The sequence below is a fragment of the Bison bison genome, unplaced genomic scaffold (genome assembly GCF_000754665.1).
Source record: "Bison bison bison isolate TAMUID 2011002044 unplaced genomic scaffold, Bison_UMD1.0 scf7180017864143, whole genome shotgun sequence".
Classification (NCBI taxonomy): Eukaryota; Metazoa; Chordata; class Mammalia; order Artiodactyla; family Bovidae; genus Bison; species Bison bison.
This window is the reverse complement of record NW_011494715.1, coordinates 5,425,768-5,441,885: the sequence shown is the minus strand read 5'-3', so window position 1 is coordinate 5,441,885 and position 16,118 is coordinate 5,425,768. Positions and strand designations below refer to the sequence as shown.

The following is a 16,118-nucleotide window of genomic DNA, read 5'->3' as shown; positions in this document are numbered from 1 at the left end:
TCCACAGTTTATTGTCATCCACACAGTCAAAGGCTTTGGCATAGTCAATAAAGCAGAAATAGATGTTTTTCTGGAACTCTCTTGCTTTTTCGATGATCCATCGGATGTTGGCAATTTGCTCTCTGGTTCCTCTGCCTTTTCTAAAACCAGCTTGAACATAAGGAAGTTCACCATTTATGTATTGCTAAAGCCTGGCTTGGAGAATTTTGAGCATTACTTCACTAGCGTGTGAGATGAGTGCAATTGTGTGGTAGTTTGAGCATTCTTTGGCATTGGAATGAAAACTGACCTTTTCCAGTCCTGTGGACACTTCTGAGTTTTCCAAATTTGCTGGCATATGGGCTGCAGCACTTTCACAGCATCATCTTTAAGGATTTGAAATAGCTCAACTGGGATTCCATCATCTCCATTAGCTTTGTTCATAGTGATGCTTTCTAAGGCCCACTTGACTTCACATTCCAGGATGTCTGGCTCTAGGTCAGTGATCACACCATCGTGGTTATCTGGGTCATGAAGATCTTTTTTGTATAGTTCTTTTGTGTATTCTTGCCACATCTTCTTAATATCTTCTGCTTCTGTTAGGTCCCTACCATTTCTGTCCTTTACCAAGCCCATCTTTGCATGACATGTTCCCTTGGTATCTCTAATTTTCTTGAAGAGATCTCTAGTCTTTCCCATACTGTTGTTTTCCTCTATTTCTTTGCATTGATCGCTGAGGCTTTCTTATCTCTCCTTGCTATTCTTTGGAACTCTGCATTCAGATGCTTATATCTTTCCTTTTCTCCTTTGCTTTTCGCTTCTCTTCTTTTCACAGCTTTTTGTAAGGCCTCCTCAGACAGCCATTTTGCTTTTTTGCATTTCTTTTCCATGGGGTTGGTCTTGATCCCTGTCTCCTGTACAATGTCATGAACCTCCATCCATAGTTCATCAGGCACTCTGCCTATCAGATCTAGTCCCTTAAATCTATGTCTCACTTCCACTGTGTAATCGTAAGGGATTTGATTTAGGTCAGACCTGATGGTCTAGCATTAGTTTGCCTAAAGTCCATCGTTTACCTTAGGACTTACTGTGGTTGTTTTTTTAATTTTAGTATTTATTCTCTGGCTGTGCTGGGTCTTAGTTTCAGCAGGCAGGATCTTTTAGGTGCAGCATGAAGGATTTTTAGTTATGGAATGTGGGATCTCGTTCCTTGACCAGGGATCTGGTTCCCTCCCCTGCATTGGGAGCCAGGAGTCTTAATCTCTGGACCACCAGGGAAGTCCTGTAGCTCATTTCTTTTTAGCTCTGAATAATATTCCATTGTCTGGATGTACCAAAATTGATTGATTTATTTATTTACCTTGATGTCCTTCATTTGGGCAATTATGAACGAAGCTGCTATAAAACATCAGTGTGCAGGGTTTTGTGTAGACATAAGTTTTCAGTTTATTTGGATAAATACCAAGGAGCATGACTGCTGGATCTGATGGTAAAAGTACGTTTAGTTTTTCTAAGGAACCATCAAACTGTCTTCCGTAGTGGCTGCACCACTTTGCACTTCCACCAGCAACGAATGAGAGTTTCTGTAGCTCTACATCCTCTCCAGAATTTAGTGTGGTCAGTGTCTGGATTTTGGCTATTTTAATAGGTGTGCAGTGGTAGCTCACTGTAGTTTTAATTTGCATTTCCCTGATGACATTATGCAGAGCATTTAAGTTTCAAAAATATTCTATTTACTTCAAAACATTAATTAAAAATGAATTGCTGGACACTTAAGTTGCTTCCATATCTTAGCAATTGTAAACGATGCTGCCATGAATATCGGGGTGCATGTAGCTTTTCAAATGAGTGCTTTTTATATACTTTGGAGTGGAATTTCTAGACCATATGGTAACTTACAGTTTTTTGAGAAACATCCATATTGTTTTCCATAGTGGCTGTACCCACAGCGTACAGGGTATCTTCTTGTCCACATACTTGCCAACATTTGTTACTTGTGTCCTTTTTGAAGATAACCATTCTGACAGGTGTGAGGGGAAAACTCATGATGACCAGCGACGTGGAGAATCTTTTCATGTGTCTACTGGCCATCTGCCTTTCCTCTTTGGAAAAATGTCTGTTCAGCGCTTCTGTCCATTTTGTTTGTTTTACTGATGTTGACTTGTATGAGCTGTTTATATATGTTGGATATTAATTCTCTACTAGTCATATCATTTGCAAACTTTTTCTCCCATTCAGTAGGCTATCTTTTCATTTGTCAAGGGTTTCCTCTGCTTGTGCAAAGAAAATGAATAGATAAAGAAGACATAATACACACACACACACTATGGTGTGTATACACAGACGCACACAATGGAATATTATTCAGTCATAAAAAGCTAAAAAATTTGCCATTTGCAGCACCATGGATGAATTTGGAGGGCGTTATGCTAAACTGAAATAAGTTAGACAGAGAAAGACAGATATTGTATGATATCACTTATATGAGGAATTTTTTAAAAAAACAGGGCTTCCCTTGTGGCTTAGCTGGTAAAGAATCTGCCTGCAATGTGGGAGACCTAAGTTCGATCCCTGGGTTGGGAAGATCCCCTGGAGAAGAGAAAGGCTACCCACTCCAGTATTCTGGCCTGGAGAGTTCATGGACTGTATAGTCCATGGGGTCACAAAGAGTCAGACACTGTGAATTTCACTTAAAAACAAACAAACAAACAAACAACTAATGAATACAATAAAAAATTGGCAGACTCACAGACATAGAGAACCAGTGAGTGGTCACCAGTGCGGGAGGGGAGGGCGACACAGGAGAGGGAGGCACACTGCTGGAGAAGATAGACTCAAGGACGTGGCACAGTGGGGAATGCAGCTGAGATTCTGTAGTGACTGTCAATGGAGAGTAACCTTTAAAGCTGTACTGAGAAAAGGAAAACGTTTTAAATGGAAACAAGGGAAAAAAGTTTGAAACTCAGCCTTGAGAAACATATTCCTAGTTGAAGGTGTGAAAGTGAAAGTGTTAGGCGCTCAGTCGTGGCTGACTCTTTGCAACCCCATGGATCGTAGCCCACCAGGCTTCTCCATCCATGGAATTCTCCAGGCAAAAATACTGGAGTGGGCAGCCATTTCTTTCTCCTGGGGATCTTCCCGACCCAGGGGTTAAACCTGGGTCTTCTGCATTGCAGGCAGATTCTTTACCATCTGAGCCACCAGGGAAGCCCAGTGGAAGGTTTAAGGATGAGCGAACAGTACTTAATTCAGATTTATCATTACATTATCATGTTTTTTATAATAAAAATTTTGTAAGTATTAAAAAAAATCAAATTTTTTCTAATTGCTGCACTGGCCTCTACTTTTCCTTTTTTCCCTGTTTTGTAATGTTACAATTTACATCATTTACTCTTTCATCAACCCCTCATCAATACAGGGTGAGCTTGTGATCAACAGGCAGGCACCAACTGCACTTCTTTTCTTCCTGACACTACGTGTTTCTACAGCGGGTCTCAATCCCTCACGACTGGGTGCTGAGTTCCCATCTGTGTGCACACCCCATAAATGTAGGTGTGTCATCTAGGGGTCTTAATTACAAGCAATAGACACTGACTAAGCTGATTAAGCAGAAAGGGAGCCTGTTACAAAGATACTGGGCAATTTTGTTGGAAGGGCTGAAAGATCCTGCCGGGCTCAGCTTCCAGAAGCAATGTCCAAACCACACTGCAAAACTGGTTTGATGAGGACCCCCTACAGGGACTGTCTTGCACTAGATTCTACGGTTGGTACCATCTGAGCCCCAGTCTGCTGGAGGGCTTCTGATTGGCAGAGTTGGATCACGTCTGTGCTCTAGTAGCAAGGGATGCTGGGAAAGGGAAGTGGATTATTCACAGCACGAGAAACTCCCAGGATACAGGAAGGGTGTTCAAAAGATGCTGGGTGGCCACAAGTGTGACAAATACCCAAGACAGTGGACATGATGATCCCATCTAGATACGACATCCTGGCACTTTATCAGTTTATCTGGCACTCCAGTTCTCCTTTGTCATCTGCATAGTCTAAACCTCTTTCTTGAGAGAGTTTTTGCCTCCTGCCTCTCCTCTATCATGAGGGTTCATGGACTTCCTAGAACAAGGTTAAAATCTACTGGAACTTCCCTGGTGATCCAGTAGCTAAGACTTCGCGTTCCCAATGCAGGGGTCTGGGTGTGATCCCCGGTCAGGGAGCTAGATCCCACACACCGCAGCTAAGAGTTCACACGCTGCAACTAAGACCCAGTGCAGACAAATAAACAGATAAATGTTTTAAAAAAATCTTTTGAAAGACCCTTAAAGAACTGAAAAGTCACGGATCTTCTCTCCAGAAAATACACATGCAAAGTAGATTTCATAGGTAGTTTCAGGAGGTTCCTAGGTCCCTTAAAGCCCATGCATGGGACCCTTGTCTAGAAACTCCTTCCCTCAAAGAGGTCTGTGGCTCAAAAGAAGGCTAAAAACCATAACTGCAAGGTGTTCACAATTCCTCCCATTTACCAGAAGTTGGACTTTCTCTGGGGAATCAGACAGTCCTGGGTTTGAGCCCTGCTGGCTCCACCAGCTTAGCTGTGTGACGCCAGGCAAGTTATGTAAACTGAACATCAGTTCCCTCATCTGCCAACCGGAAATAATAATAATACCAACCCATCAGGTTTGCATGAAGGTTCAATAAGATCTATGTACAGGGACTTCCCTCACGGTCCAGTGGTTAAGACCTCACCTTGTAATGCAGGGGATTTGATCCCTGGTTGAGGAGCTAAGATCCTACACACCCCAGGGCCAAAAAAAAAAAAAAACCAACCATAAAACAGAAGCAATATTGTAATAAATTCAATAAAGACTTTTAAAATGGTGCCCATCAAAAAAATCTTACAAAGAAAAAAAGATGTATGTGCAAAACACCGGCTCACAGAAAATGTCCCAAAACAAGTATCCGCTCCCTCCTCTCCTTCTTATTACTTTTCTATACCTTTTATCCCACCTGGTTCTCAGAGATTCTTGGAAAGGACCTCCAAATTCATCTGCTGACGATTATCTGCCTTCCTCAGCCTCTCTCCTTATCTCCCTTAAAGTGACCGCATAAAGCCCCTCCTGCTCCTCCGCTCCTTGCTAGGAGCACTGATGCCTCGGCCGGCAGTTCTCAGTCTTTCTAGAGCTCAGTGGCGTGGGCTCAGGTATTGCCCCTCTTGGGTGTTGTTTCCATGATCTTCTCTACTCCCTTAGCTGTGATGTTGACCTGCCATTCACCCTTCATTCCCTCTGATCAAAAAGTTTAATGCTAGGACTTCCCTGGGGGTGCAGTGCTTAAGACTCCACGCTTCTGTTTCGGGAGACGCAGGTTCCATCCCCGGTTGGGGAATTAAGATCCCGCACGCCTCGAGGCCAAAAAAGAAAGAGAAAGAGAAGGCTTAGGTCTAGCATTTTCCTTGACCCTCAGTCTAGACCTGTCCCCGTGGCTCCGGAAAACAGTTCGGTGGGTGTGGGACCTCTCTTTAGTAGCCACTTGCCTGCGAGTTCTAGATGAATCAGCTCATCTCTGCACTTTAAAAGCCACTCAACCACAACTCTCTTTCTATTCTGAAATGCTTGTTGTAAGTCTTCAACACTCCTCAAAGGATGCAAACTATTTTCTTTTCAGAACCTCTTACCTCTTATAGCTTTTCCAAGTTGGACAGGCAGGTAATCTGATTTTGTGGGAGGTGAGCATGTGTGCTGTGTGAGTGCTAAGTCACTGCAGTTGTGTCCTTATGGACTGTAGCCTGGGGATTCTCCAAACAAGAATAACTGGGGTGGGTTGCCATTTCTTTCTCCAGGGGATCTTCCAGACCCAGGGATCGAACGCACGTCTCATAACTTCTCCTGGGTTGGCAGGTGAGTTCTTTACCACTAGCGCCACCTGGCGGAGAAGGCAATGGCAACCCACTCCAGTGTTCTTGCCTGGAGAATCCCAGCGACCGGGGAGCCTGGTTGGCTTCCGTCTCTGGGGTCGCACAGAGTCGGACACGACTGAAGCGACTTAGCAGCAGCAGCAGCAGCGCCACCTGGGAAGCCCAGGTGAGCATGAGGGAAGATTTTTTTTTAATATTTACTTGTTTATTGGCTATGCCAGGTCTTAGTTGTGGCAAGCAGTAGCTTCGTTGCGATATGTGGGATCTTCTTTTAGTTGTGGCATGCAGGCTCCAATTCCCTGACTAAGGATTGAACTCACGTCCCTTGCACAGGAAGCTCAGAGTCTTAATCACTGGACCACATAACATTCATCCATCTTGTAGCCTGTGTCAGAACTTTCTTTTTAAGACCGAATGCTATTTCATTGTATGGATAGATCATATTAATATTTTGTTTATGCACTGATCAGTTGATGGACATTTGGGTTGTTTCCACCTTTTGGCTATTGCAAATTGTGGTAAAAGTTTATCTGGGTGTGTAAATAACTGTTTGAGTTCCTGCTTTCACTTCTTTTCGGTATATACTCTGATAAGCAATTGCTGGATCATAAGATAACTGTTTTCGGCCTCGCTGCATGACTTTCGGGATTCCCCTACTTGGGACCGAACCTGAACCCATGGCAGTGAAAGTCCAGACTCCTATCTACTAGGCCACCAGGGAACTCCCTTGTTAGTAACTACATTTTTAATTTTTTTTTGAGGAATTGCTATTTATCCCTTTTTTTAAGGAATGGTTTTCCATAGCTGCTGCACCATTCTGCAGTCCCACCAGCAAAGCGCAAGGTTCCTCAGCACTTGTTATTTTCTGTTTTTTTTTTTTTTCTTTAATATCACCCTCCTAATGGCTGCCAAGTGGTATTCCCTTGTAGTTTTGATTTACATTTCCTTGAGGAATGATGTTGAACATCTTTCTATGTGCTTATCAGCAAATCTTTTGGGAGAAATATTTATTAAGTCCTTTGCTTATTATTTTGAATATTCTTTTTCCTGTGCCGGGTCTTCCTTGCTGCATGGGCTTCTCCCTAGTTGTAGCGAGCAGGGGCTACTCCCTAGTCGCGGCATGCAGGCTTCTCACCGCAGTGGCCTTTCATTGTGGAGCACAGGCTCTCGGCACATGGCCTCAGCAGCTGCAGCTCCTGAGCTCCAGTGCACAGGCTTAACAGCTGTGGCATACGGGCATAGTTACTCCGAGGCATGCGGGATCCTCCTGGATCAGGGATCGAACCTGTGTCTCCTATATAGGGCAGGCAGATTCTTTACCATTGAGCCACCAGGGAAGCCCATTTGCCTATTTTTAAATCAGGTTGTTTGTTGTAGTTAAGTTTTAGGAGTTCTTTACACTTTCTGGATATTAACCCCTTATCAGATAACATGATTGGCATTCCATAAGTAACTTTTTGTTCCATTGATGTGTCTTTTTAAAAAAATTTCTTTTTTAAAAATTTATTTTTGACCACAGCAGCACATGTGGGATCTTAGTTCCCCGACTAGGGATTGAACCAGCACCCTCTGCATTGGAAGTGCGGAGTCTTACCCACCAGACCACCAGGGAAGTCCCTAATGGTGTCCTTCAATGCACAAAAGTTCTACATTTTGATGAAGTCCCATTTATCTATTTTTGTTGTTGTGGTCTCTACCTTTGATGAAACTTCCAAGAGAGCCTTGCCAAATTCAACATCATGAGGCTTTCTTCCTAAGAAGTTTATAATTTTAGCTATGACATTTAGGTCTTTGATCCATCTTGAGTTAATTTTTGTCTATGGTATGACGTCAGGGCCCAACCTCTTTCTTTGGCTTACGGAAATCCATTTTTTCCCAACACTGTTGAAAAACTCCCTTCCACATTGAATGATCTTGGCGCCCTCCTCAAAAATTCATTTGACCATGTATGGGAGGGTTTATTTTTGGGCCACTGAATGTTTTCGCAAATAAAGTGTTATTGAATACATGGCCATGATATTTCATTTGAGAACCCAGCGTTGGAAGAGCCTAAAGTATTAACTACCTGGCCCTTGACAGAAAAGGTTTGTCAGCCCTTGCTCACTGGGAGCGTAAAACCCACAGAGGTAGAAACATATGGGAAGGACTTCCTGGGCAGTCAGATGGATTAAGACTTCCCACTTCCATCAAAGCGGGCATGGGTTCATTGTCTGTTTGCAGAACTAAGATCCCACAGGCGTCATGGTGAGGCCAAATATGAAAGAAAAAAGAAGAAGCTCTTGCACAGGTTACAGTCCAGACCCTGAAGCTTGGGACACTGCTCCTTCGAGGCTCCTCTGGCTTCCAGCTCCGGGTCCATCCAATTGCTCACAACTTCTTACCCTTTAGCCTCACCCACCTACCCTTGAGTTCCCTCTGGTTTAAATTCTCTTCCCTTTCCTATCACTTGAGCACTTGGTTAAATGCCCCCTCCTCCAGGAAGCCTTCCCTGAACGCTCTTCAAAGGGTCTTAATCTATAGTCTGTCACACAGAACACGCTGTTCTCCTGGTTTGTAACTTACTATCTCTCCTACAGTCCTGGGGGAGCCAGCAAGGCAGCGCTCAGCAGCATCATTTGTCAATCCTTTTACAGCTAGCCAAAGCCTGGAACACAGTGGGCACTCAAGGTATACAGCATCTCACTGATCAAACTGAATAATCTTTGTCAAAGCCTGGACCCACTGGTTCACAGGATAGAGAGCAACAACAACAAAATTTTTTTTAAGTTTGGCTGATTTAAACCTTTCTCTCTTTAAAAAAAAAAATTTTTTTTTTTTAAGGGATCCCCTGGTGGCTCAGACAGTAAAGAGTCTGCCCTCATGCAGGAGACCCAGGTTTGATCCCTGGGTCAGGAAGATCCCCTGGAGAAGGAAATGGCAACCCACTCCAGTATTCTTGCCTGGAAAATCCCATGGATGGAGAAGCCCGGCGGGCTACAGTCCATGGGGTCTGAAAGAGTCAGACACGACTGAGTGACTTCATTTTCTCTTTTTTTTAATTCATTTTTGCCTAAAAATTTAATTGCTGTGACTCATCTAATTACAATAATAAACAATACAGTTTCTTTTTCTTCAAATAATAGCAAAAATACAGTTTTTGCAATGTGCTAAGTAAAGTCTAAGGTGCATTGCATGAGTGCTCAGTTACTCAGTCATGTCCAGCTCTCTGTGACCCCATGGACTGCAGCTCGCCAGGCTCCTCTGTCCATGGAGATTCTCCAGGCAAGAATACTGGAGTAGGTTACCATTTCCTCCTCTAGGGGATCTTCCAAACCCAGGGATCGAACCCCTGTCTCCCACATTGCAGGCAGATTCTTTACCATCTGAGCCACCAGGGAACATGTGTCCAAACCCCAGGGCCACCAGTCCTGACAGTCAGCCTCAGCTTCCTCATCCTGAAATGGGGCTGTCAGGACACCTGCGTGGGGCTGCTGAGAGGGCTGAATACAGTAAGGCAGATGTGGAAGAACCAGAACCACATGTGTTCTGAGGACGGTGGCCTGGGGCGGGGGTCGGGTGGGTGGGAGGATGGGGGCGTGCATTTGGCTGAATCAGCACTGTTCATTCATTTGGATCCAGGTTTGAGACTTTATATTCACTGCAGGTTCAACTCTGTCTGATTGGGTCTAGGCAGTTGTTGCTGCCTGTTTTTTTGTTTGGCTGTGATGCATAGCACGTGGGATCTTAGTTCCAGGACCAGGGATCGAACCTGTGCCCCCTGCCTTCGAAGTGTTGAGTATTAACCATGGGGCCACCAGGGAAGTCCTTGTTGCTACCTTTTTGTGCCTGATAAAGTTCTCTGCTTTGTGGTATTGGAAACAGGGTCAGGGCTGGTTGGATGACAGACTTTTTGTTTAATATTCTTTTTCCAGGATGGTTTATCACAGGATATTGAATACAGTTCCCTGTTAAGAGATAGATGTTTAATTCATCTCCGGAAACCCCTTTCATCCCCTGTGTAACATACTCAAACCTCACTTCTCTCCTCCACAAGGAAGGAACCCTCAGCTACGTCTTACTGATGGCCCCACGGAACAGGGAGACAGACTCCAGCCAGGGCAGGAAACACTTCACCCTCTAGCTCATTGATTCTGTTAGAAATAGGAACTGAGCTTCTGAAACTGTGTTTCCTTCTCTGTCTCCTCCAATAAAATCAACCTGAATCTCAGATGAACTCAAAGGTGAAGAGTCTGGCTGTAACTCTATCATTCTGTCCATTATTTTCTCCTCTTCCCAGGTTTAGTAATTAAAATGAATTTGAAGGCCATTTAGTCTCATCAGCAGAGACCAGCACTCAGAGACCCACCTGAAGGGACACGGCAGCAGAGGAGAGATAAACAGAAAGGCCGTTGGGCTTCCCTGGCGGCTCAGATGGTGAAGAATCCACCTGCAATTTGGAAGACCTGAGTTCAACCCCGGGATTGGGAAGATCCCTTGGAGGAGGGCATGGCAACTCACTCCAGTATTCTTCCTGCAGAATCCCCGTGGACAGAGGAGCCTGGCGGACTACAGTCCACGGGGTGACAAAGAGTGGGACACGACTGAGCGGCTAAGCACACACACGGCAATTACACTATCTGGCGGCCAGTAGTTTTACTGCAGGTGACGGCGTGGCCAACATGTGGCCGATATTTTACCAGCCCCCAGAGTGGACCTGTGTAACGAAATAGGAGAATATGCACAATATTCCTTTTCCAATCCTCTGAATTTTGTTGACTATTAAAATCTTAACTTGGGAATTAAACACAGATCATATGCAAATGAATATATAGTATGTTGCCCGTTTCCACAATACCTTGGGTCACAGACACTGGAAAATTAATACTCTTTGTTCATCTCAGTTTTTAATGCATTATCATTGTCTCATTTATACCATGTGCCAAGCTCTACACTGGCACTGGAGGAAAAACGACATGTGCCATGAAGTTCCTGACCTCAAGCGTATTACAGTCTGGTCAAGATGATTAGGTTCGTATTGCCTTGAATTGACCTGATGTCTCCTCCCTCTAAGCTCATGTCACCAAAATGTAAGTAGACACAAATTCAGCGGATGCCAAATACCACCACTCCAACTGCAAAACAATTATCATTGGCCAAGAGCTTGTGATGAGAAAATTCTCTGAGCTAGATAATCTCCTTAACACACATTTAGCACTTCCCAAACATAGGCTCGGTTAGAAAGTTCCATCCAAGGAAGAATGTCTGTCCTACTTTGAAAAGGAAAATGGGACGACCCTACCATGGCGAGAAGGCCGGGCTCCTTTGGCTAAAATTAGGGTTTCTCTAAACCAGAGCCCTTGGATCCCCAGGGAACAGGAAAGCCGTAATGGTTCTCAGACTTCTCTTACTTTTCTCCTTTCTCTCTTTCCCTCCCTCCATTGCTTTCTTCTCTCCTTTTTAATTTTCCACATCTTAATAACTCTTCTTGCATTTTTCTGTGAGAAAGCAAACTACAAAATGTTTTGGAGGGTGCTGGAGTTTGATAACACTGGTCGTCTCAGAGTGATCTGAAACATATGATGGCTATTATTTGTGCCTTTGAAAAGTAAAAGTTGGAAACCCCAGTTGATATTTCTTAATAAATTTCTTTTGGCGGATAAAGTATCTTAAGGGTTAGAGGACGACCTGGAGAGTCTGCTTTAATTCGTGGTAAATACTGCTCTCCTGTGGACACATTGGATATTACAACCTGTGAATGGGGCTCCAAGAGAAAAGTTGCTTGATAATTTATTAACTGTTTTCTGCAAAGAGTCTCTGTGTTTTCTTTCTTTCTTTTTTTTTTGAGGATTTCTTGGCACCCTGAAAAATTCTGCTTATTCTTCTGAACTACTTTCCACATCCCAGGAGCTACAAAATGTCTGCAGTTCTCTGGCTGTGTGTGTGTGTGTGTGTGCGCGCGTTTCAGTTCAGTTCAGGTCAGTTGCTCAGTTGTGTTCAACTCTTTGCCACCCCATTGACTGCAGCACGCCAGGACTCCCGGAGCTTGCTCAAACCCATGTCCATGGAGTTGGTGATGCCATCCAACCATCTCATCCTCTGTCGTCCCCTTGTCCTCCTGCCCTCAATCTTTCCCAGCATCAGGGTCTTTTCCAGTGAGTCAGTTCTTCGCATGAGGTGGCCAAAGTACTGGACAGGTGGCGTGTTCAGTAGTGCCCCACTATTTGTGACCCCATGCGCTATAGCTGGCCAGGTTCTTCTATCCATGGAATAATTCAGGGGAGGATGGTGGAGTGGGTAGCCATTTCCTCCTCCAGGGGATCTTCTAGACACAGGGATCGAATCCATGTCTCTTGTATGTCCTGCATTGGTGGGGGAATTCATTACCACTGTGCCACCTGGGAAGCCCAATTCTCTGGATGATAAGCCCCCAATCTAGCTCTTATAACTAGCTCCTTTCCTCTTGCCTGTGTGTGGCCTGGTGACAATTTTCTGTTCAGAAAACATCTGGGTATCCCGTTATCCAGGGCTCCCAACAATTCCATTCATGTCCATCTATTGCTGCCGGGGTGTGAGGGGGAGAGCAAAGGCTATAAAGAGATAGGACAACTTCTCTTCACTGTGAACATCAAGGAGAGAGTACTGTTGGGCCTCCTGTTTTGCATCAAATATTCATCACTACATTACATGTGGAGGGCATTTATACAAAACATGCTAGTGAGCAAAACCCAGGAGAGCATCATATCTGCCTTAAATAGCAAAGGAAGTGAGGATGAAGCTCTGTAGGCACTTTAGATGGAGAAACAGATCAGGCTGAGGTCCTGGCCCTTCCCTAATGTCACAGGGGCTCTGAGAAAGGCTCAGTGCCTCAGTTTCCCACTGTAAGCCAAGAATGTTGGATAAAGTAGCTTTAGGAACAAGTTTAGCTCTACATTTATATGATTTGTCTGGACCCTCTTAAAATTTCTATCCAAAGGTACATCCTCTGAGGATTTAGTTGTTAGCATATAAATGCCCAGGAAGAAGTCTCAGATGGGCCTTCAAATGTCTGATTGACTTGTATTAGTGATGTGTATTCATTCTCTGTTGTGAAGTACATCACTCCAAAACAACACGTGTCATCTCCCAGTCTCCACGGGTCAGGATGTCAGGTGTCAGATGGGGCTGCCGTCTCACCTGCTGGCTCAGCTGGGGGAGGATTGATCTGCTTTCTGCTCAGGTGTGTGGCCGTGGGCAATCCTCGGTTCCTCATGGGCTGAAGGACGGAAGGCCTCCGCTTCTTCCTGTGGGCGTCCACAGGGAGCCCCAACATGGCAGCTTCCTTCATCAGAAGGGAACGGTGAGAAGAGCCAGAGGCAGAGAGAGAGAGAGAGAGAGAGGGAGGGAGAGAAAGAGAGAGAATGAGGAAGAGAGGGGTGGGTGGGGAGAAGGTTAATCTTTGGTAACCTAATCTCAGAAGCGACATCCCTAAGCTTTTGCTGCATTATTTTAAGTGAGTCCCAAGGGGATGGGATAAAACTCAGTGTGGCGGGGAAACCAGGAGACAGTGTTCTCTAGGAGTAATTTCAGAAGCTGCTGATCACACTGTCACTTTAGGAAAGAAAATGCTTTTATACCCCAATACCTAAAATTGGGCTGTTCTTGCCTATCTCTTAGCATGCCTGGTTTTTAATGTGTGATCACAGACTCATTTATATGGGGTGCCACGCTTTGCACTGGCACTGGAGGAAACAATGACAGAGTAGAGAGCCTTGCATGTTAGTATAGTAGAGACCTCTTGCATATTACAGTCTGGTCAAGATGATTAGGTTCACCTTGCCCTGAACTGGCCCGATGTCTCCTCCCTCTAAGTTTACATCACCGAACTGTAGGCAGACACAGATTCAGCGGATGCCAGATACTCTACTCCAATTCCCAAACGATTGTCATTGGCCAAGAACACGTGATGAGAAGCTTGCCTGAGCTAGAAGATTTTCTCAATGCATATTTAGCACTTTCCAAACATAAGCTAGACTAGGAAGATCCACCCCAGGAGGAACGCCTGTCCTACTTTGAAAAGGAAAAGGAAATTACACTGCCCAGTTTTCAGTCCAATCCCAAAGAAAGGCAATGCCAAAGAATGCTCAAACTACCGTACAATTGCACTCATCTCACACGCCAGCAAAGTGATGCTCAATATTCTCCAAGCCAGGCTTCAACAGTATGTGTACCGTGAACTTCCAGATATTCAAGCTGGTTTTAGAAAAGGCAGAGGAACCAGAGATCAAATTGCCAGCATCCGTTGGATCACCAAAAAAGCGAGAGAGTTCCAGAAAAACATCTACTTCTGTAGTGTCATGCCTTCAAAATGTAGGTACATACACATTCAGTGGGTGCCAGACACCACCGCCGCACCTCCCAGTGTTTGCCACCGCCCAAGAACATGTGATGAGAAGACTGATTAGGCTGGAATATTTCTTTAACAAATATTTAGCACTTCCCCAACACAGGCTAGATTAGGAAGTTCTATCCAAGGAGCAACACCTGTCCTACTTTGAAAAGGAAAATGGCAGGACACTACCCTGCGGAGATGGCTGAACCGCTGTGCCTAAAACCAGAGACAATGGATTCCCAGGGACCTGGGGAATCGTAATTGTTCTCGGACTTCTTCTCTTACTTTCCTCCTTTCTTCTTTCTTTCCTTCCCTCCCTCCATTCTTTCCTTCTCTCTTTCTTTTTAGTTATCAGCATTTTAATAACTGTTCTTACATTTCTGGGTAAGGTGACTAACTACAGAGTATTATTGGAGTTGCTGGAATTTGATAACACTGGTTATCTCCGAGTGATCTGAAACATACGATGGCTATTATCTGTGTCCATTAAAAGCAAGAATTGGAAAGCCAAGTTGATATTTCTTAATTCAGTTTGGTATAAAAATATCTCATGTAGTCTTTTAGAGGGCAGCGTTGATAATTCTGCTTTAAGTCATGGTAAATGCTGCCCTCCTGTGGACACATGTGGACATTACAACCTACGAATGCGGCTCCAAGAGAAGTTTCTTAGTAACTCGTTATTGAATGTCTTCTGCAAAGAGGGCCCTGTTTGATTTTTTATTTTCTTATTCTCTTGAGAATTCCTTGGACCCTGAAAAATTCTCCATCTTCTGAGCCACCTTCATATCCCAGGAGCAACAGAATATCTGCAAGTCTCTGGCAGATAAACTACCACATCTAGCTCTTATAACTAGCTCCTTCCCTCTTCCCTTTGTCAGTTTGGTTACAGTTTCCTGTTTAGAAAGCATCCAAGTATCCATTCATGTCTGTTTCTTGCTGCTGGGGCGGGAGGTGGAGAGAAAAGGGTGTATAGAGATGCTGAGCAACGTCTCTTCATTGTGAACATCAAGGACCACTCTTGCAGTAAATATTCGCCACTACATAAAATGTACAAGACATTTATATAAAACACGTTAGTGCACAGAGCCCAAGAACACCTCACAGCTGCCTTAAATAGCAAGGGAGGCGAGGATGAAACCTGCAGACACTTTGGATGGAGAAACATGACTAGGTTTGGCCCTGGCCCTCCCCTCATGTCATGGGGGCTCTGAGAAAGTCTCAGGCTCTCAGTTTCCCAGCTGTAAACTGAGAGAGTTGGATAACGTTTAGCTCTACTTCTGTCTGGTTTTTGTTTTCTGGACCTTTCTTGAAATTTCTATTCAAAGGTACCTCTTCTGATGCTTTAGTTGTTAGCGGGAAACGATGTCCAGGAATTGGTCTGAGATGGGCCTTCAAATATCTGATTGCCTGGTATTAGTGGTGTGTGTTCATTTCCTGTTGTGAAACACACTACCCAAGCTTAGCGGCTGAAAACAACGTGTGTCAAACCCGTCTCCGCGGGTCGGGATCTGGCCGTGGCCGAGCTGGATGTCAGGTGTCAGGCGGGGCTGCCATCTCACCTGCTGGCTCAGCTGGCGGAGGGTCGATCTGCTTTCTGCTCAGGTGTGTGGTCGCAGGCAGACCCCTCATGGGCTGCTGGACAGAAGGCCTCCGCTTCTTCCTGTGGGCGTCCACAGGGAGCTCCCAACATGGCATCTCCCTTCATCAGAAGGGAACCGTGAGGAGAGCCAGAGGCAGGGGAGAAAGAGAGAGAGAGAGGGAGGGAGGGAGAGAGAGAGAGAGAGGGCGGGCGGGTGATAGTGAATATGGAGGGAAGGGTCGGGGTGGGAGCAAACTTAGTCTGTTATAACCTAATCAGAAGTGATATCCCATCACTTTGCCTATAAT

General features: G+C 44.7%; 1 pseudogene; it reads right to left on the bottom strand.

Moving 5' to 3' along the window:
* LOC104988858 overlaps positions 1 to 16,118 on the bottom strand; it is a 64,854-nt pseudogene that overhangs the window by 37,161 nt on the left and 11,575 nt on the right.